This window comes from Lynx canadensis, chromosome A3, assembly GCF_007474595.2.
Source record: "Lynx canadensis isolate LIC74 chromosome A3, mLynCan4.pri.v2, whole genome shotgun sequence".
NCBI classification, from domain to species: Eukaryota; Metazoa; Chordata; class Mammalia; order Carnivora; family Felidae; genus Lynx; species Lynx canadensis.
In genome coordinates, this window is record NC_044305.1 from 28,139,435 (window position 1) to 28,160,370 (window position 20,936).

Sequence of the window (20,936 nt, forward strand, 5' to 3'; positions counted from 1 at the left end):
GTGATGACGATACAGGTCACGTGAGGTAACTTCCCAGGCTAGACCGTAAAACTCCCCTGTGCTTCTACCCTGCTCTCTTGGCATGTCCCTGTTTGGAATCTTGCCTCTGGACTATGAGGAAGCCCAAACTAGCACAACACAGAGGTCACACAGTAGGGACGCGTGTAGGGGTTCCAGCTGAAAGCCCAGCTGAGGATCCAGCCAGTAGCCAGTGTCAGTCATTAAACATGTAAACGAAGAAGCTTCTGAATGACTCCAGACCCTGCCTGTTGTCACCCCTAGCTGAGTGTTCCTAGCTGAGGCCCCAGACGTCGTACAGAGGAGACAAAGCCATTCTTGTGCCCCGTCTGAATTTCTGACCCACAATGTCACTAATCATAATGAAGTGGTTATATACTGCCCCTAAGTTTTGGGGGTGGTTTGTTACACAGCAGTTGTGACTCCAACGCGACCCCTGGCCACCTTGTTCTCCGTCTCCACTCATTAGTGTCCACCTCCTTTACTGGGCTTGGTTATCCTTGCTGGCAGGGACCATTGAATGCGGCCTGAGGAGATAGGCTTAGGGCGCAAAAGGACTTCGGTTGGAATCCTGGGCCCACGTGGTCCCTGTAGGACCATGGCCAAGTCATCTACGTGCCTGGATTGTACCGCTTAGCACCTGTAAACCGTTCTCATCACCACCTCCCCATCAGGCTCCCCACCTGTGTCCCCCTTTCAGTGTCTGATGTCCCCAGTGAGCCAGTTAGTCTAGTGGGGACCTTGGTGTTATTTTTGACAACTGCTTTCAACCTCTCCCCCCAACCCCCACATCCTTTCATCTAAATACATCTTAAATCCTCCTGTGCCTGTCTCTTCACTCTCACCTCTGCTTGGCTAGCCTGTCATTTTGCCTCCCCCCCCCCCTTTATTTCCGTTGTGCCGTGGTCTTCTCCTCACACCGAAGCCAGGGTGCTACTTTTTAAGCAAGGCATCTGCTCGTGTCATTCTCATTAAATGGCTGCTCAGGGCTCTTATGGTAAAAGGAGACCGTGCCTGACCGATCTAACTGCTTTGCTGGCCTCACCTCCTACCCCTTCACTCCTGTGTGGGCTCAACCGTGTTGGCCTTTCACCATGACTCAGGTGCCCTACTTCTCCTCTTCCATGTACTGGGGATGCCCCCCCCTTCTTCTCGTTACTGATAAACCTAGAGCACCCTGAAGTACCTATCAGGGTTTGTCATCATGTATTGATTTTAACTGTCTCGCCCACGAGAGCATATGCCTCAGTGAGAACAGGGGTTGGGGTCTGCTCTGTCTTCCACTGCAAATATTCAACAGATGTTTTGAAACTCAGGAGGGAATGGCTAGTAGATTCATGGTAAATGTGTGCGCAGTGACCCCACGTGTCAGCCGCCGTAGACCCGGAAGCAGTAGACCTGTAGGACCCCCCACCTTCCGTGGCGTCTCACAGCCGCCTTTTCGTCCCTTTGTTCCTTCGTGGGCTCCTCCATCCTTGGAATCCCTTGGAGCCTGACACTCATTAAGTAAACCACAGTGATGGCATCACAGCTACCTCCTTCTTGACCCCACTTGGTCAGGGCTGGGCTCTCCTCTTGGTAGTGGAAGCTCCCCTGGGTGGATGTTATCAGGGAATAAAAAGGCAGACGTCTTGGGTCTCTATGTTGGTGCCCGGCTCCAAGCTCTCTACCTGAGCATTCGTAGGTATCGCAGAAAGGAAAGGGGATAATCCTCATGCCTATGGGGTAGAATACGTTTTGGGGATATTATCATGGAATACCCCCACCAAACATTTTCATGCAACATGTATACAGACCATTCCCCCAAACTCGTACTAGGATTAGACCATGAGATTCAGGCACCATTACTAAGGGTGAGGGTGACACAGGTGAGAACAGAGAGGTGGTTGAATTCCTGGATGGGTCTTTTATTTGTTTATTTTTATTTTTTAACTTTTTTTTTTAACGTTTATTTATTATTGAGAGACAGAGAGACACAGAGCATGAGCAGGGGAGGGGCCAAGAGATGGAAAGACACAGAATCCAAAGCAGGCTCCAGGCTCCGAGCTGTCAGCCCAGAGCCCGACGTGGGGCTCGAACCCACAAACCGCGAGATCATGACCTGAGCCGATGTCGGATGCTTAACGGACTGAGCCACCCAGGCGCCCCTGGGTGGGTCCTTTAAACTCAAAGCCAAGGCAGTAGACTATAGAGCTAAGGCTTTTGAATGTGAGAAACAACTGGCTTGTAGAGAAAAGTTTTTAATTTCCAACTGTTTTACATTGAAAAAAGTAACCAAAGTTCTTTTTTAAAAATTTATTTTTTAATTTCCATCTAAGTTATTTAGCATACGGTGCAGCAATGATTTTAGGAGCAGATTCCTTACTGCCCCTTACCCATGTAGCCCATCCCCCCACCCACAACCCCTCCAGCAACCCTCTGTTTGTTCTCCATATTTAAGAGTCTCTTCTGTTTTGTCCCCCTCCCTGTTTTTATATTATTTTTGTTTCCCTTCCCTTATGTTCATCTGATTTGTGTCTTAAACTCCTCATATGAGTGAAGCTGTATGATATTTGTCTTTCTCTGACTGACTCATTTAACTTAGCATAATACCCTCCAGTTCCATCCACGTCGTTGCAAATGGCAAGATTTCACTCTTTTTGATTGCCGAGTAATACTTCATTGTATATATATACCACATCTTCTTTATCCATTCATCCATCGATGGACATTTGGGCTCTTTCCATACTTTGGCTATGTGGATGCTATAAACATGGGGGTGTATGTGTCCCTTTGAAACAGCACAACTGTATCCCGTGGATAAATGCCTAGTAGTGCAATTGCTGGGTCATAAGGTCGTTCTATTTTTAGTTTTTTGAGGAACCTCCATACTGTTTTCCAGAGTGGCTGCACCAGTTTGCATTCCCACCAGCAGTGCAAAAGAGATCCTCTTTCTCTGCATCCTCGCCAACATCTGTTGTTGCCTGCGTTGTTAATGTTAGCCATTCTGACAGGTGTGAGGTGGTATCTCATTGTGGTTTTGATTTGTATTTCCCTGATGAGGAGTGATGTGGAACATTTTTTCATGTGTCGGTTGGCCATCTGGATGTCTTCTTTGGAGAAGTGTCTATTCATGTCTTTTGGCCATTTCTTCACTGGATTATTTGTTTTTGGGTGTTGAGTTTGATAAGTTCTTTATAGATTTTGGATACTAACCCTTTATCTGATATGTTCTTCTTCCATTCTGTCAGTTGCCTTTTAGTTTTGCTGATTGCTTCCTTCGCTGTGCAGAAGCTTTTTATTTTGATGAGGTCCCACAGTTCATTTTTGCTTTTGTTTCCCTTGCCTCTGGAGACATGTTGAGTAAGAAGTTGCTGAGGCCAAGGTCAAAGAGGTTTTTGCCCGCTTTCTCCTCTAGGATTTTGATGGCTCCCTGTCTTATGTTTAGGTCTTTCATCCATTTTGAGTTTATTTTTGTGTAGGGTGTAAGAAAGTGGTCCAAGTTCATTTTTCTGCATACCGCTCTCCAGTTTTCCCAGCACCATTTGCTGAAGAGACTGTCTTTGTTCCATTGGATATTCTTTCCTGCTTTGTCAAAGATTAGTTGGCCATACATTTGTGGGTCCATTTCTGGGTTTTCTATTCTGTTCCTTTGGTCTGAGTGTCTGTTTTTATGCCAGTACCATACTGTCTTGATGATTACAGCTTTGTAATCATCATTTTGAAGTCCAGGATTGTGATGCCTCCAGCTTTGGTTTTCTTTTTCAACATTGCTTTGGCTATTCGGGGTCTTTCCTGGTTCCATCCCAATTTTAGGATTGTTCTAGCTCTGTGAAGGATGCTGGTGTTATTTTGATAAGGATTGTATCAGATATGTAGATTGCTTTGGGTAGTATTAACATTTTAACAATATTTGTTCTTCCTTTCCAGGAGCATGGAATCTTTTTCCATTTTTTTGTGTGTCTTCTTCAATTTCTTTCATAAGCTTTCTATAGTTTTCAGCGTGTAGATTTTTCACCTCTTTGGTGAGATTTATTTCTAGGTATTTTATGGGTTTTGGTGCAATTATAAATGGGATCAATTCCTTGATTTCTCTTTCTGTTGCTTCATTGTTGGTGTATAGGAATGCAGCCGATTTCTGTGCATTGATTTTATATCCTGTGACTTTGCTGAATTCATGGGTCAGTTCTAGCAGTTTTTGGTGGAATCTTTTGGGTTTTCCATATAGACCATCATGTCATCTGCGAGGAGTGAAAGTTTGACTTCCTCCTGGCCAATTTGGATGCCTTTAAAAAAAATTTTTTTTTAATGTTTATTTATTTCTGAGACAGAGACAGAGCATGAGTGGGGGAGGGGCAGAGAGCGAGGGAGACACAGAATCAGAAGCAGGCTCCAGGCTCTGAGCCCGATGCGGGGCTCGAACTCACAGACGGCAAGATCATGACCTGAGCTGAAGCTGGACGCTCAACCGACTGAGCCACCCAGGCACCCCAGATGCCTTTTATTCCTTTGTGTTGTCTGATTGCTGAGACTAAAGCTTCCAATACTACGTTAAATAACGGTGGCGAGAGTGGACATCCCTGTCGTGTTCCTGACCTCGGAGGGAAAGCTCTCAGTTTTTCCCCATTGAGGATGGTATTAGTGGTGGGTCCTTCATATATGGCTTTTAGATCTCGAGGTACGATCCTTCTATCCCTATTTCATTGAGGGCTTTTATCAAGAAAGGATGCTGTATTTTGTCAAATGCTTTCTCTGCATCTGTTGAGAGGATCATGTGGTTCTTGTCCTTTCTTTTATTGATGATGTATCATATCGATTGTTTTGCAGATACTGAGCCAGCCCTGCATCCCAGGTATAAATCCCACTTGGTCGTGGTGAGTAATTCTTTTAATGTATTGTTGGATCCCATTGGCTAGTATCTTGTTGAGGATTTTTGCATGCATGTTCATCGGCGAAGTTGGTCTCTAGTTCTGCTTTTTAGTGGGGTCTTTGTCTGGTTTTGGAATCAAGGTAATCCTGGCTTCACAGAATGAGTTTGGAAGTTTTCCTTCCATTTCTACTTTTTGGAATAGCTTCAAAAGAATAGGTGTTAACTCTTCTTTAAATGTTTGGTAGAATATCCCTGGAAAACCACTTGGCCCTGGACTCTTGTTTTTTGGGAGATTTTTGACTACTAATTCAGTTTCTTTACTGGTTATGGGTCTGTTCAAATTTTCTATTTCTTCCTGTTTCAGTTTTGGTAGCATATATGTTTCTAGGAATTTGTCCATTTCTTCCAGATTGCCCATTTTATTGGCATAGGTTGCTCATAATATTCTCTTATTATTGTTTTTATTTCTGCTGTGTTGGTTGTGGTCTCTCCTCTTTCATTCTTGATTTTATTTACTGGGGTCCTTTCCTTTTTCTTTTTGATCAAACTGGCTAGTGGTTTATCAATTTTGTTAATTCTTTCAAAGAACCAGCTTCTGGTTTCATTGATCTGTTTTACTGTTTTTTGTTCGTTTGTTTGTTTTGTTTTGGTTTTTCTCTCAATAGCATTGATTTCTGTTCTCATCTTTATTATTACCTGCCGCCTGCTGGTTTTGGGTTTTGTTTGCTATTCTTTTTCCAGCTCTTTAAGGTGTAAGGTTAGGTTATGTATCTGAGACCTTTCTTCCTTCTTTAGGAAGGCCTGGATTGCTATATACTTTCCTCTTATGGTCGTCTTTGCTGCCTCCCAGAGGTTTGGGGCTGTGGTGTTATCATTTTCGTTGGCTTCCGTGTACTTTTTAATTTCCTCTTTAACTTCTTGGTTAGCCCATTCATTCTTTAGTATGATGGTCTTTGTCTCCAAGTATTTGTTATCTTTCCAAATTTTTCTTGTGGTTGATTTCAAGTTTCATAGCATTGTGGTCTGAAGATATGCATGGTATGATCTCGATCTTTTTGTACTTGTTGAGGGCTGATTTGTGTCCCAGCATGTGATCTATTCTGGAGAATGTTCAATGTGCACTGGAGAAGAATGTGTATTCCACTGCTTTAGGATGAAATGTTTTGAATATATCTGTTAAGTCCATCTGGTCCAGTGTGTCATTCAAAGCCATTGTTTCCTTGTTGATTTTCTGTTTAGCTGATCTATCCATTGCTGTAAGTGGGGTGTTGAAGTCCCCTACTATTACGGTCTTTTTATCAATGAGTTTCTTTATGTTTGTGATTAGTTGATTTATATATTTGGGCACTCTACGTTTGGAGCATAAATGTTTTCAGTTGTTAGATCTTCTTGGTGGGTAGACCCCTTAATTATGATATAATGCCCTTCTACATCACTTGTTACAGTCTTTATTTTAAAATCTAGATTATCTTCTGATATAAGTATGGCTACTATGGCTTTCTTTTGGCGACCATTAGCATGATAGATGGTTCCCCATCCCCTTATTTTGAATCTGAAGGTGTCTTTAGGTCTAAAATGTTTTTCTTGTAAACAGCGTATAGATGGATCTTGTTTTCTTACCAAATCTGTTACCCTATGTCTTTTGACATTTATTTATTTTTGAGAAGAGAGAGACAGAGCATGAGTGGAGGAGGAGAGAGAAAGAGGGAGGCACAAAATCTGAAACAGGCTCCAGGCTCTGAGCTGTCAGCACAGAGCCCCACATGGGGCTCGAACTCACGGACTGCGAGATCATGACCTGAGCCGAAGTTGGACGCTTAACCGACTGAGCCACCCACGCACCCCTACCCTGTGTCTTTTGATTGGAGCATTTAGTCCATTGACGTTTAGAGTGAGTACTGAAAGATATGAATTTATTGCCATTATGTTGCCTGTAGAGTTGGGAGTCTCTGATGGTGTTCTCTGGGCCTTTCTAGTCTTTGTTGCTTTTGGTCTTTTTTTTTTTTTTTTTTTTTAAGCTTCGAGTAGAGAGTTCTCCTTAAAATTTCTTGCAGGGCTGGTTTAGTGGTCATCAACTCCTTTAATTTTTGTTTGTCTGGGAAACTTTTAATCTCTCCTTCCATTTTGAATGACAGCCTTGCTGAATAAAGAATTCTTGGCTAATGTTTTTCCAATTCAGCGCATTGGACGTATCCTGCCACTCCTTTCTGGTCTGCCAAGTTTCTGTGGATAGGTCTGCTATAAACCTGATCTACTTTCCCTTGTAGGTTAAGGACTTTTCTTTCCCTTGCTGCTTTCATGATTCTCTCCTTGCCTGAGTATTTTGTGAATTTGACTATGATATGCCTTGTTGATGGTCGGCTTTTGTTGACTCTAATGGGGGTCATCTGTGCTTCCTGGATTTTGATGTCTGTGTCTTTGCCCAGGTTAGGAAAGTGTCCCGCTATGATTTGCTCACACAACCCTGGGGAGGACTGTGAAGGCCAAGGGTCCACGGTGGTCAAAGCCGAGTATGTAAGTGGGAAAGTGACAGGAGATGGGTGGGGCAGCTCACCTGTAGGCCATCATGGACTCCCCTTGGCTTTCTTGTGAGATGGGCGGGCACTGCCGTGTTTGAGTGTGATGGGCTCCCCTGCTGCCCTGAGGGGAGGAGGCTGAGGTGTGCATAGGTGGGAGCAGGGACACCAGAATTGAGGGACTATAGCAATAATTCAGGTGAGTGCTGACACCAACTTAGACCAAGGTGGTACCTTGAAGGTGGTGGGAAGTGAGGGATTCTGGGTCTTTTTTGAACATAGAGACAATAAGATGTGGAGTATGACTTGGACATGAGGTCTGAGGGAAAAGAAGATCAAGGATCAAATTATGGAAAGAGCCTCAATGTCCACCAACTGACGAATGGATAAAGAAGAGGCGGTTTCTATATATCATGGAATACTACTTGGCCATGAGAAAGAATGAAATCTGGCCGCTTGCAGCAACGTGGATGGAACTGGAGGGTATGAGGCTAAGTGAAATAAGTCAGGCAGAGAAAGACAGATACCATATGTTTTCACTCTTATGTGGATTCTGAGAAACTCAACAGAAAACCAAGGGGGAGGGGAAGGGGGAACAAAAAAAACAAAAAGGAAAAAAAAAAGTTACAGAGAGGGAAGGAGGCAAACCATAAGAGACTCTTAAATACTGAGAACAGACTGAGGGTTGATGGGGGGTGGGGGGAAGGGGAAAGTGGGTGATGGGCATTGAGGAGGGCACCTGTTGGGATGAGCACTGGGTATTGTACGGAAACCAATTTGACAATAAATTTCATTAAAAAAAAAAAGAAGGTCAAGGATCATTCTAAGATTTTTGACACATGTGGTGGACGGTCTGTAAGATCTCCCAGTGATCCCTGCTTCCTGGAACTCACATCCATGTGCAGTCTGCCTTGAGAGCAGGCTGCACCTAGCGACTCAGATCTAAATGAATAAAATACAGGGACACCTGGGTGGCTTAGTTGGTTAAGTGTCTGACTCTTGATCTCAGCTCCGGGTTATGATCTCATGGTTCATGAGATCGAGCCCTCAGTTGGGCTCTATGCTGACAGCACGGAGCCTGCTTGGGATTCTCTCTCTCTCTCTCTCTCTCTCTCTCTCTCCCTGCTCCTTCCCTGCTTGTGTGCGCGCTCTCTCTCTCTCTCTCAAAGTAAAATAAACTTAAAAGAAAATTTAAATGAATAGAATACAGCAAAAGTGATGGGATGTCACTTCTAAAATTAGGCCTGGAACATTCTGTGACTCCTGTCTTGTGCATCTTCTCTCTCTGGCTACCCTAAGGAAGATCAGCTGTCATGTTGTAAGCTGCTCCGTGGAGAAATCCATGAGGTAATGGATCAGTCTTCAGACAGTGTCTTCAGTCAGTGGCCAGCAAGCGTCTGAGTCTTGTCAACAGGAAGTGAACTTGAACCCAGACCCCTCTCCCCCCAGTCAAGCCTTGAGTTGACAGTGGCTGGGGCTGACACCCTAACTTCACCTGAGCCAGAGGACCCAGGCTGTGAGAAATGTTTGTGAGATAAGCCGTGAGAAAATGTTTGTTGTGTTAAGCCACTGGGCTTAAAGTAATGAAAAAAATTTTTTTCAAATGTTTATTTATTTTGGGGAGAGAAAGAGACAGAGCACGAGTGGGGGAGGGGCAGAGAGAGAGGGAGACACAGAATCCGAAGGAGGCTCCAGGCTCCGAGCTGTCAGCACAGAGCCCCACGCGGGGCTGGAACTCACGAACTGCGAGATCATGACCTGAGCGGAAGTCGGATGCTTAACCGACTGAACCACCCAGGTGCCCCTAAAGTAATTTTTTTTTTTTTATGCAGCAACGGAAAACTAATATAGCATGCTAGAGCATTTGTACTTTAAAAGCAGGGTTGAGGGGCGCCTGGGTGGCTCAGTCGGTGAAGCAGCCGACTTCACTCAGGTCACGATCTCGTGGTCCGTGAGTTCGAGCCCCGCGTCGGGCTCTGGGCTGATGGCTCAGAGCCTGGAGCCTGCTTCCGATTCTGTGGCTCCCTCTCTCTCTGCCCCTCCCCCGTTCATGCTCTGTCTCTCTCTGTCCCAAAAATAAAATAAACAAAAAAAAAATTAAAAAAAAATAAAAGCAGGGTTGAGAAGCATGCATCATGCTATAAATTGTGTCTTCCCTTTATACAGATTCAAAACCACCCCCCGGAAGTGGAGAAATTGGGGCTGGGGCTGAGTGGGAAATGAGCAGGGCTCAGGAGAATTTAGACATGAGAATGGGACTCAGGACCCTTCGTTCTCCCTCCCTAGGGAGGTGTGATGCCCCCCCCCCCCCCCCCCCCGCCAAGGCCTCCTGTACAGCTGCCCCAGGTTTTGTCCAGAGACCTCCCTGGGGGCTGTGGTGTGGACAGGCATGTGGGGGGGCAGGTGGCCAGTGAGCGGAAGCATGTGGAGCCCTTCAGACCTCAAAGGCGCCTCTCAGTCCAAGTTCCTCAGGAGGGAAGGGGCAACAGAGACTGAAGTTCCCGCAGTGCTGGAAAGGGAGTGGCTGTGGACGCACGTCCATGTGTCTGTTCAGTCAGTGCAAGTGTCTGCTTATCTACTTGTGCCAACGTTTGCTCCACCTTGGGAGGTGTAGAGGGAGTCCATGTTCAGCTCTGTGAGGTCAGACACTGCCCCCTCTCTGGGTCCTCGTCCCCCAAACCATTCCTCAGACATCTTTCGCAAGCCCTGGATCTGGCCCCATTTCCCCCATTATCACACCTGAGATGGAGATTCTAAGAGGGTTCCAGGGAATCCCTGGGGAGGTGAGAGTTGTGTGTCCCTCTTATCTTCAGATGCACTTCGGCCTCATGTGACCTCAGGGCTCTTGGACTGATGACTCCTGACCTTAGCGTGCACCTGGGTCAGGCTGTGGCCACGACCTTGTCTTACCTCCCTGAGCCTCGTCTCCACTTACAATCTGGCCCTCTGCTTCCTGCAGAATGGAGGGTTGAGACCTCCATTACCAGCAGTACCTTGCGGCACAGGTGGAGGGCCACAAAAGGAAGGGTGGGCCCCACCCTCGGAGGGCATGGGAGTCCATATTCCAGTGTCTTCACTTTCCCATCATTGGTGACAACTGTTTGTCCTGTCCTGTGCTCTGCCTGGCACAGAAACAAACCTGAGGCAGCAACCCGGGCAAATACACACACATCTCCCACTGCTGGGCGAGAAAAAAGGAGGGGCAGGCAGCCTTAGTCATTCAATCATCTTGCACTGCCTTGTTTACTCCTCAGCATAGTCCTAGGACTTGGGTATTATTATCTGCAGGTTGGTGAGAAAACTCAGGCTCAGAAATTTTAGGAAACTTTGCAGGGTCACAAAGCAGTGAAGAGTCCAAATCATGTCTGTGAAATACTATGCTGATCATTGCTGCCTCTTTAGGGCAAGAAAGGACAGGATCTCCAGATATCCAGAAGGGGACTAGGAGAATAACGACACAGGCACAGGAATGTTTGTCTACACGGGTAGTAAACGGAATATAGACACGTTTCTGTTGGGAGATTTTCAAGGCTCCCCTGCTCAGCATGGGACTTGGGCTCAACAGGATCTGAGGAAATACTAAAAGGCCCCCTGGCAAGAAGCCATTCTTGGGAGAACGAAGAGGTCATTCAAGGGAACACAGACTTCCCTAACTTAGGGATCTCAGACATTACCTAGTCCTCCCATCACCTACGTCCTGAAACACACTTTGTGTATGCATGAGACCTAAAAGGATGCCCAGCACATCATAAATAGGAGATCTCTCTGGGGAGTTGGATTGCAGGTACTTGACTTCTAATAGATATTTAGCTTCTGATCTGTATATTTATATAAATCTGGATTGTTCGGATGTGTGTATGGGAGAGATGGAGTAAGGGAAGGAGCAGGCTTTATTTTTACAACTTAAAATCTCATGGTTTTGAAAAGAAATTTTGAAGGAAAGATGATGGTGCCTCCTTCAGTAAGTCATGGAGGTCTTGCCATTGGCTACTTCTCAGACTTACCCAGATAAACAGAAACCCAAAATGTCATTTTTGCAGCGGCCTCCTGCCGCCCATCTTGTTCTGCCTGGCAGGTGAGCACAGCCCCTTGGTTAGTTCTGTTCACCAGGATCGAGCTGTGCACAGCGCATAGTCCATCTCTGCTCATGGTAGGGGTCAAGGTCTTATCTGTCTGGGAGACATGTCCATTCTTCAGCCAGGTCAGCTGTATGCCATGGGGATAGAACTTCTTTGCCTTGCAGGTGACATTTACCTTGTTCTTTGAGATGGGGTGTTCAAAAATAGTCATGTTGGGTGGAACTGAAATAGCATAGGACAAAGGCTCAGACCCCGTGAAACAATCAGATTCACCTTGCTTATTACTCAGTGGCTGTTTACTTAGCACCTACTTAGCATGTGACAATTCCTTGCACATGGTAGATGCTATTATTATTTAGACTTATTCACCAGAGTAAATTTGGGGAGAACTATTTTCCGAAGCTAGGTCACAGCCTGGCCCCACGTGATGTCACCTACCTAGTATAGTCTTAGACAAATCGGCATTCCCCTGAAGAGCATAATGTAAGCTTAGGTGATTCCCATCACAGCTGACATAAGAGTGGAAGTCCTGTAGAGTCAGGGCTCCCTCAGTGGTACTGGCGATTTTGTAGGAATTGCTGTCCCTCATCTGGACGATGTGTGTCTGGAGGGATGAAATTTCCTTTCCATTTCTGAACCGCTTCAGGGTGATGTTTTTGGGAAAGCCGCCATAGGACATACAGCTGTAATTCACAGTTCGCCCCATTCGGGCCCTTTCCAAGGGACCTATTACCACAGGCAGAGAGGGTGGGGCTACAAGAAGGAAGAATAATATACAGTTAATGTTGCTAAGCCAGGCAGTATTGTATGTGCTTCATATAATCTTTTTTTTTTAACTTTATTTTTTATTTTTTAAAATTTATATCCAAATTAGTTAGTATATAGTGAAGCAATGATTTCAGTAGATTCCTTAATGCCCCTTACCCATTTAGCCCATCCCCCCTCCCACAACCCCTCCAACAACCCTCTGTTCTCCATATTTATGAGTCTCTTCTGTTTTGTACCTCTCACTGTTTTTATATTATTTTTGTTTCCCTTCCCTTATGTTCATCTGATTTGTGTCTTAAAGTCCTCATATGAGTGAAGTCATATGGTTATTGTCTTTCTCTGACCGACTCATTTCACTTAGCATAATACCCTCCAGTTCCATCCACGTAGTTGCAAATGGGAAGATTTCACTCTTTTTGGTTGCCGAGTAATACTCCATTGTATATATATATATATATATATATATATATATATATATATATATACACACACACACACACACCACATCTTCTTTATCCATTCATCCATCGATGGATATTTGGGCTCTTTCCATACTTTGGCTATTGTTGATAGTGCTGCTATAAACATGGGGGTGCATGTGCCCCTTCGAAACAGCACACCTGTATCCCTTGGATAAATGCCTAGTAGTGCAATTGCTGAGTCATAGGGTAGTTCTATTTAGTTTTTTTGAGGAACCTCCATACTGTTTTCCAGAGGGGCTGCCCCAGTTTGCATTCCCACCAACAATGCAAAAGAGATCCTCTTTCTCTGCATCCTCGCCAACATCTGTTGTTGCCTGCGTTGTTAATGTTAGCCATTCTGACAGGTGTGAGGTGGTATCTCATTGTGGTTTTGATTTGTATTTCCCTGATGATGGGTGATGTGGAACATTTTTTCATGTGTCGGTTGGCCATCTGGGTGTCTTCTTTGGAGAAGTGTCTGTTCATGTCTTTTGGCCATTTCTTCACTGGTTTGTTTTTTGGGTGTTGAGTTTGATAAGTTCTTGGTAGATTTTGGATACTAACCCTTTATCTGATACGTCATTTGCAAATATCTTCTCTCATTCCGTCGGTTGCCTTTTAGTTTTCCCGATTGTTTCCTTTGTTGTACAGAAGCCTTTTCTCTTGATGAGGTCCCAATAGTTTCATTTTTGCTTTTGTTTCCCTTGCCTCCGGAGATGTGTTGAGTAAGAAGCTGCTGCGGCCAAGATCTAAGAGGTTTTTGCCTGCTTTCTCCTCGAGGATTTTGATGGCTTCCTGTCTTACATTGAGGTCTTTCATCCATTTTGAGTTTATTTTTGTGTATGGTATAAGAAAGTGGTCCAAGTTCATTCTTCTGCATGTCGCTGTCCAGTTTTCCCAGCACCACTTGCTGAAGAGACTGTCTTATTCCATTGGATATTCTTTCCTGCTTTGCCAAAGATTAGTTGCCCATATGTTTGTGGGTCCATTTCTGGGTTCTCTATTCTATTCCATTGATCTGAGTGTCTGTTCTTGTGCCAGTATCATACTGTCTTGATGATTACAGCTTTGTAGTATAGCTTGAAGTCTGGGATTGTGATGCCTCCTGCTTTGTTTTCTTTTTCAAGATTGCTTTGGCTGTGCTTCATATAATCTTAATTCTGGCAACTCCATGATTAAGTATGGTAATGTTCATTCTTTAAACAAGGAGATGGAGGCTGGCAGAGGCAAGGAATACACTAACAATTTGCAGAACCAGAACTGGAATGTACATTTTCTCTGATCACATGGCTTACGCTCTTTCCTCAGGCCACATTGTTTCTGTGTGCAGAAGCCACCTTACTATGTCTTTCTCACTTTTGGTATTGATGAGTTCTACTACTCATTCTCATTTAATAAGGTTTAGACAGCTACGAATAGAAAGGAGCTTTCTTAACCTGATATGTATCTACCAAAATCCTAAAACGGCATATCATCTGTGATGTGCAACTTCACAAAAGTGTCCTTGAAAATGACGAACAGGGCACCCACTCTCACTGCGCTGTTCAACTCTATACTGGCAATCCTGGTCAATGCAGTGAAACAAGTAATGAATTAATAACGATTGGAAAAGAGGAAAAAATGTAACATACACAGAGCACACAAGTCAATCTGTTGACTGAAAGAGTAATGGGTTGGAAAACCCACACATACATGGGAATTTGGGGATTGGTGAGAAAAGAGAGTGAGCCAGGCAACATGTGGTGTTGGGGGAAATTACCTTTTTATAACTCTCATTGAACAACAAGAAATAAATTCCAAACAGATTAAATTCTTATGTCTAAAACTTGATAAAACTGTTAGGAGAAAAAAAAAGAATATCTTTATGTCTTTGGGATGGGAACGAATTTAAGATAAGATCCTTAAAAAAAAAAAACTGATTCAGATTTGTAAAGTCGACTGTAAAGGCCTATAACGGTGACTGTAACAAGGATAAACATTGCATATGATAAGAAACACCATAAACAAAATTTAAAGGCATGCAATAAATAGGGGAGAGAAAGGAAATAATAAATGTAAGAGTAGAAGTTAATGTAACAGGAAATGAGCGTGAAAGAGACATGCATGAAAGAGACATGCTTGACAAAACCAAAAGTTAGTTCTTTGAATGTTATAATCCTCTGGTAAGGACGGTAAGAAAGGGAGAGAGAGGAGTGAGGTAAGGGAGAGGGAGGAAGGAAGAGAGAGAGGGAGGGGAATGTAGTCAGTGTCAGGAGTGAAAAGGGGGCATCACTATAGATCATGCAGATGTTAAAATGATGAAGAGAGAATATCACGAACAATATAAGATGTAATATTTAGAAGAAATGGAAACTACCTGGAAAATGTAAGTTATCAAAGCTGCATAAGAATAGGACACACGGAGTCCCCAAACCATAAAAGATACTGATTTAGTGATTTAAAAAAAATGATTCTTATAATGAAAACTTCAGATCTAGATCTGAATTCACAGGCAATATCTACCAAACATTCAAGGGAAATAATTTCAATCTTACACAAGCTTTTCTAGAGAAATAGGAAAACAAGGTATATTTCCCAACTCATTTTTTGAAGCCAGCATACCCTCAATAACAAACTCCAGCAAGGATAACACGAAGAAGGAAAACAGATCATTCTCACTTACGAGTTATAGATGTAAAAATCCCAAACAAAACTTTGGCAAATGAAATAATGCACTATCACCACGTTAGTTTTATTCTAGGAATGGAGAATTACATTAATATTAGAATATCAAATCATACAGTTCATCACATTTACAAACTGAAAGACAATAGAAACGGTATGATCATCTCAACAGATACGGGAGAACATTAAAATATCCATATCCGTCTTTAAAAATTCTTTGCAAAGTGAAAATAGAAGTGAATGATTTGATGATGTGTTAAATTGAACCATATGCAATTACTGTTTTTGTCCAGTGCAAAATGGTAGAATATTAGCACTGTCATACGGTTCATCTTAATTTTAAAATTATAGGGGCTCCTGGGTGGCTCGGTTGTTAAGCATCCGACTTCCGCTCAGGTCATGATCTCACGGTTTGTGAGTTCGGGCCCTGCGTCGGGTTCTGTGCTGACAGCTTAGAGCCTGGAACCTGCTTCGGATTCTGTCTCCCTCTCCCTCTGCCTCTCCCCCTGCTTGCACTCTGTTTCTCTCTCTCTCTCTTGAAAATAAATTCAAAAAATATATAGCAAACATCATACTCAATGTGAAACACTGGAAGCTTTGCCTTAATATAATCTTGCTACCACAACTTCAATTTAATGTTTTATCAGAGCTTCTATGATGCTGATTAAGTCATGAGGCGATATAAAAGGTGTAAGAATGGGATGGAATACACTGAACTTTTATTATTACTGTATTCCATCATTACTCATCAAGAAAGTAAAAAAGAATCCATAAGACATTTGTAAAAATAGTATGAAAATTTAACAAGCTTGCTAGATACAAATCAATGCACACAAATTAATTGTGACGGATATTAGAAAGTGAAAAAAAATTTAAATGATGCTATTTTGTGATAGTGTCCACTATATTATGTTGGAATCAATGTAACAAGAACTGTGATGTGCTCAGTTGACACATCAAAGGGAGCAGCATTTTTCTAGCATCCCTACTTGTTGAAGCCTTCCACTGTGAGAGATTTAAGGTTACTTAATATACTCCAAGCTCACAACTCATGTGGCTGGAGAATTGGTATTGAATTGACAACATCAGAAGAACAGGAAATGTGATGTGTTTTATGCGTGTCAATACAGGAATGATCTGTTCCTGTTCTATAGAGAATGGAAATTGGAAGTCAGACACCTTTTCCAAAAGAGGGTCTCAAACAGTTTGTAATTTTCTCTTAAATCGTTAGGAGACTTGGAGCCGTTCGTTCATTTATCTTCCGATATGTTGTTTAATTTTTCTTTTAACATTTATTTATTTTTGAGACAGAGAGAGACAGAGCATGAACAGGGGAGGGGCAGAGAGAGAGGGAGACACAGAATCCGAAACGGGCTCCAGGCTCTGAGCTGTCAGCACAGAGCCCACGGGGCTCGAACTCATGGACTGTGAGATCATGACCTGAGCCGAAGTCGGACGCTTAACCGACCGAGCCACCCAGGTGCCCCTGTTTTGTTAAATTCTTGAGGTGGATGCTTCTGTTATGGTTTTCAGTCTTTTGTCTTTCCTAATACAGGCATTTAGGACTGTAATTTCCTCTAAGTACAGTGGTAGCTTCATGCCTCAAGTTTGAGGTTTCATTATTATGTAGTTCAGAGTACAGTAAAACCTTGGTTTGGGAGCATAATTCTTTCTGGAAACATGCTTGTAATCCAAAGCACTTGTATATCAAAATGAATTTCCCCGTAAGAAATAATGGAAACTCAGATGATTTGTTCCACAACCCAAAAATATTCATATAAAAATGATTACAATACTGTAATACAATACAAAATAATAAAGAAAATATAAAGAAAAATAAACAGTTTAACCTGCACTTACCTTTGAAAACCTTTGTGTCCTGTGTGAGGGAGGCAAGAGAGGAGGGTTATTGTGTAGGACGACTTTCACGATCACTAATGGAATCACTGCTATCTATCGGTTCAACGGAATCTTTTTCTTTTTGTGCAACTAACTTAACAAGGAACCTATCCAGTGACACTTGCTTTCGCCTCCTTTTGAGGATTTCTTGGAAATGTGATGTAGCGTTGATGATCACCCACAATCCCTCAGCGAGAGAGCGAGAGAGCGAGAGCGCGAGAGAGAGAGAGAACCATTGGCTCAGTTCTGATCATGTGACGTTTGGTGCCACAGATTAGTCACATGGCAAAACACTGCTCACTTATCAAGTTAAAATTTATTGGAAATGTTTGCTTGTCTTGAGGGACCCTCACAGAGCCAAGTTACTCGTGATCCAAGGTTTTACTGTATTTTCTAATTTCCACTGTAATTAAAAAAAATTTTTTTTTAACGTTTATTTATTTTTGAGGCAGAGAGAGACAGAGCATGAACAGGGGAGGGGCAGAGAGAGAGGGAGACACAGAATCCGAAACAGGCTCCAGGCTCTGAGCTCTCAGCACAGAGCCCGACGCGGGGCTTGAACTCACTGACCGCCGAGATCATGACCTGAGCCGAAGTCGGACGCTTAACCGACTGAGCCACCCAGGCGCCCCTCCACTGTAATTTCTTTAGATGGTTTGTTCTGGTTACTTTCTTAAATTTCTAAAATTTTCTTATATTTTCTAATGATCTTTTTGGAATTGATTGATAGTTTAATTCCACTGTGACCAGAAAACATATTCATATAATTTCAATATTTTGAAATTTGTTGAGATTTGCTTCATGACCCGGCACATGATTAATTTTGGTCAGTGTTCCACATGCACTTACCAGGTGTTGGGTGTAGTGCTTTATATATGTAGAGTAGGTCAACTTTGTTAACCATAACTGATCCAATCTTTTGTATCCTTACTGACCATTTGTCTGCCTGTCCTAACAGTTACTGAGAGCTATTGTGATCTACAACCTTTCAGATGAGCCATTTATTTAGTAGATCTGAATTCTTTTCAATAGTGTTTATTTTCAGAGTTCACAGCTGCATCTTTTTAAATTAAATTTATTCCTAAATATTTTTTCTTTTAGACGTTATGATAAAATAATTATTTTCTTAATTTTATTTTCAGATTGTTCATCTTAAGTGTATAGAAATACAATTGATTTTCATATTGATCTCGTATCCTCAACCTTGCTGAAGTCATTCGGTAGTTTATTTATTTATTTATTTATTTATTTATTTATTTATTTATTTTTAACATTTATTTATTATTGAGAGACAGAGGGAGACAGAGCATGAGCATGGGAGGGGCAGAGAGAGAGGGAGACACAGAATCCGAAGAAGGCTCCAGGCTCTGAGCTGTCAGCACAGAGCCCGATGCGGGACTTGAACTCACAAACCGCGAGATCATGACCTGAGCCGAAGTCGGAGGCTTAACCGAGTGAGCCACCCAGGCACCCCTCATTTGATAGTTTTAAGGTTTGTGTGTGTGTGTGTGTGTGTGTGTGTGTGTGTGTGTGTATTCTTAGAAATTTTCTAAATACAAGATCATGTTATTTGTGAATAGAGGTAATTTTGCTTCTTTCCACTTTAGATGTCCTTTAAAAAAAATTATTATTGGGGCACCTGGGTGGTTCAGTCAGTTAAGCTTCTGACTCCAGCCTAGGTCATGATCTAGCTGCTCCTGAGTTCAAGCCCTGCGTCGGGCTCTGTGCTGACAGCTCAGAGCCTGGAGCCTGTTTCAGATTCTGTGTCTCCCTCTCTCTCTCTGTCCTTCCCCACTCATGCTCTGTCTGTCTCTCTCTCTCAAAAATAAATAAACATTAAAAAAATCTTCTTATAAAAAAATTATTATTGTTACCTAGTTGCCTTGGCTGGAACATTTAGTACCATGTTGAACAGAAGTGATGAGAACAGACATCCTTGTCTTGATCTAACTGATGGGGAAAACATCCAGCCTTTCACCATGAAATGTGAGGTCATCTATGGGTTATGCATGTTTGCCCTTTACTGGGTTGAGGAAGTTGCCTTATATTCTTAGTTTGTTGAGTTTTTTTAAAAAAATTTTTAATATTTATTTATTTTTGAGAGATAGAGCATGAGCAGGGGAGGGGGAGAGAGAGAGAGAGGGAGACATAGAATCTGAAGCAGGCTCCAGGCTCTAAGCTGTCAGCACAGAGCCCGATGCGGGGGCTTGAACTCAGGAATGGCAAGATCATGACCTAGTTGAGTATTTTTATAATGAAAGGGTTTTTAATTTTGTCAAATGCTTTTTATGTATCTCTTGGGAGGATCATGTGGTTTTCTTTTTATTATATTGATATGGTTTATTACATTAATCAATCTTTGGATAGTCAAACAAGCTTGCACGTATGGGATAAATCCCACTTGGTCGTGGTGTATGATGCTTCCTGTGTGTTACTGGATTCAGTTTGGTAGTATTTTATTGAGGATCTTTGTGTTCACATTCATGAGCTATGTTTGTCCGTGTTTTTGTCTTTGTGATGTCCTTGCCTGGCTTTGATATCAGGGGACTTTTGTGATCACTAACTTAATGTGTTTTCTTGTGATCGATAATTTCAAATATTCCTTCTTGAGTCGGTTTTGGTAGTTTTTGTGCCTTTCTAGGAATTTGTCCATTTCATCTAAGTTATCTAGTTTAACAGGAACACAATAGTTCATAGAATTCCTTTATAGCCTTTTTATTTCTGTAAGGTCACTATTAATGTCCCTTATTTCATTTGATTCTAGTAATTTGTCTTCTTTTCTTTTTTCTGGTCCATCTAGCCAAAGGTTTGCCAACCTTTTGTTGAAAGAGCCACTGTAGCTTTAATGGACTTTATTTTTCTATTCTTTATTTCATTAACTACCATTGTAACTTTTACTATTTCTTCCCTCCTTTTTTTTTCTTTAGGTTTAATTCTACTCTTTTTCAAGTACTTTAGGTGGAAAGTTATGTTATTGATCTGAGATCACCTCTTAAGAATTATAGATGTTTACAGCTACACATTTCCATCTAAGCACGTTGTTAGCTGTATCCAGAAGTTTTTGCATATTTTTTCCATTTTCATTCATCAAAAGTATTTCATGATTTCCTTTCTGATTTCTTTTATAACCCATTGATTAGGAATGTACCGTTTAATTTCCACATGTGTAAGTTTTTCATATTTCTTCCTAGTTTCTTTTTTTAATTTTTTTGATGTTTTTATTTATTTTTGAGACAGAGAGAGACAGAGCCCGAGCAGGGGAGGGGCAGAGAGAGAGAGGGATACAGAGAGTCCGAAGCAGGCTCCAGGCTCCGAGCTGTCAGCACAGAGCCCGACGCGGGGCTCGAACTCACGGACTGTGAGATCATGACCTGAGCCAAAGTCGGGCGCTCAACCTACTGAGCCATCCAGGCGCCCCTTCCTAGTTTTATTTTTAATTGCATTCCATTGTGGTTGGAGAATATAGTTTGTATTATTTCTATTCTCTTCAGTTTGCTGAGTTTTGTGTTATGGATTATTGGATGATCTATCGTGGAGAATGTTCCATGTGCATTTGAGAAGAATGTGTATTCTGCTGATGTTTGATGGTTGTGTTCTACAGATGTCTGTTGGGGCTAGTTGCTCTATATTAGTGTTTCACTCCTCTGTTTCCTTGGTTGTTTTCTGCATAATTGTTCTATCT